Genomic DNA, 2500 nt, shown 5'->3' with positions numbered 1-2500 from the left:
TAATAATAATAATAATAATAATAATAATAATAATAATAATAATAATAATAATAATACTTTCAAATGAACAGCATATTCTTTGGAAACTTGAATTTCAAGTCAGTGGCCCCTGTGGTGAGCTTGTTCCATATGAACAGGTTTCATCTGCTGAATAATAATAATAATAATAATAATAATAATAATAATAATTATAATAATAATAATAATAATAATAATAATAATAATAATAATAATAATAATATCCTTCCTGTCCATACCTAACCTCAATAGTTGTAGGAGATGAAACTCTCTCTCTCTCTCTCTCTCTCTCTCTCTCTCTCTCTCTCTCTCTCTCTCTCTCTCTCTCTCTCTCTCTCCTAAGTCACAGGAAAGGAAAGAGGTAACTCAGTCAAAGGAAAGGAAAATGGTAACTCAGTCAAAGGAATGGAACGAGGTACAAATCTTACCTTCTGGAAAGATGCCAGTTTTTAATTTTCCTTGAGGGAAACATATGGATTGATTCTGAATGTTCTTTATTGTTGGGGTTTAGCTTTGGTGCCGAAGGTTCGATTCTTTCAAGAGATTATTGTTGATGTAAATAGATGATTGTTGATGTAAATAGGTTCATGTTGATGTTGGGAGATTAATGTTGATGTAGAGATGTTAATGTTAATGTAAGCATTAATACACCATATTCCTTGGAGGCTTCAATTTCATTTCAGTGGTCCCCGAGGGAGAGAATTAATAATAATAATAATAATAATAATAATAATAATAATAATAATAATAATAATAATAATAATAATAATAAAATACTCTTAGTAGGATGAGTCTTGAAATGGAGAAACATATACATTTAAATATATGTATACCCTACATAGCAGTGGATTTGTTTCTCCTATAACAATAATAATAACAACAAATTGTAACAATTTCTAACACTATCACTAAGATTCTTTTAACATCTAGTACTGCTTCATAAAGATCTATGAAGACGCCAAGAAGAGGAAGAAAAAGAAGAAAAAAAAAAAAGAAATAATAATAAATGCTATCCACGCCTCCACGTCTCCATTAAGACAAACCTATCGACTCCTTTTCCGTGGAAACTGTACACTTTTAGTGGGACCCAGTCAGTCCTTGGTCACTTAGCTGGAAGTTGGCCTCTCCCCAACTTGCTTTTGTATTGTTTTTATATTTATATTTGTATTTATATTTATATTTATATGAATATTTGTATTTATGTTTACATTCATATTTATTTATTTATTTGGTATGGGAAGTCCAATCTCTGATTCTTCCCGAGCTTAGTTTGTTGCTTATCGTCCCCAAAGAAAACACGAAAGAGAATATATGTATATATATATATATATATATATATATATATATATATATATATATATATATATATATATATATATATATATATATATATATATATATATTATTACCCCAGGGTGTTGCAGATTCAATTTGCCGTTTATATTCCTCCCCTCTTTTTTCTCTCTCAGACGTTTATCGTTCTTTTGCACGTCTTTTCTCTCGTACGTCTTTCACTTTACATATTAAGAGCACTTTTATTGTCTTCTGATTTGATTACCGCACCTTGCTATTCCCGAGTGGGGCTAGACTAGATAATATTGCCAAGTATTTTCTCTTGGTAATTTTTTTTTATTCCTTTGCAAATTGAATAAGTAAACAATTATCCGTAACTGTGAGGAAATATTTGTTTTCTAAAGGGTAAATGTTCTGTTGCGTGACTCAGGGAATTTCCAGAGAATTTATGTGTATATATATATATATATATATATATATATATATATATATATATATATATATATATATATATATATATATATATATATATATATATATATATATATATATATATATATATATATATATATATATGGCAATATTGTATTTATATGTATATATATATACATACACGCATACATATATATATATTATATTTATATATTTATGTATTAAATAATACATACACATACATACATACATACATACATACATACACATTGAATAAAAACTACGCTTTCTTATCGTATAAATGAGAAAGGTATTCAATCTTTTTCTTTTACTTATTCCACACCGGAAACAGAAGCCGCGTAATAAACTATATTTATTAATTATTATTCGCCATGTCCTCGCAATATTTTTCTCGGAATATTATCCGAATTTTTACCTCGAAATGAAACGAATTTTTCCTGTCGTTCGGCAGAAACACAGGTTACATAATTAATCTTGAAATTTAATGCGGTCGGGGTGAGAGAGAGAGAGAGAGAGAGAGAGAGAGAGAGAGAGAGAGAGAGAGAGAGAGAGAGAGAGGACATGACACCCAATAAATATAGCTTTAGATAAATGGGGTCCGGATGCATATGTTACGTGTTCATGAAGTTTGCACGGTCAGATATATTTCCGATTGCGTACGTACAGCTTACATTACGCAGTGCAGGCACACATACACATATATATATATATATATATATATATATATATATATATA

General features: G+C 28.7%; 1 long non-coding RNA gene across 1 annotated transcript in view; it reads left to right on the top strand.

Moving 5' to 3' along the window:
- LOC136831166 (uncharacterized) overlaps positions 1–2500 on the top strand; it is a 412738-nt gene that overhangs the window by 249326 nt on the left and 160912 nt on the right. The gene's annotated exons all lie outside the window — the stretch shown is intronic.

This window comes from Macrobrachium rosenbergii, chromosome 48, assembly GCF_040412425.1.
Source record: "Macrobrachium rosenbergii isolate ZJJX-2024 chromosome 48, ASM4041242v1, whole genome shotgun sequence".
NCBI lineage: Eukaryota > Metazoa > Arthropoda > Malacostraca > Decapoda > Palaemonidae > Macrobrachium > Macrobrachium rosenbergii.
This window is presented reverse-complemented; position numbering and strand designations above follow the sequence as displayed.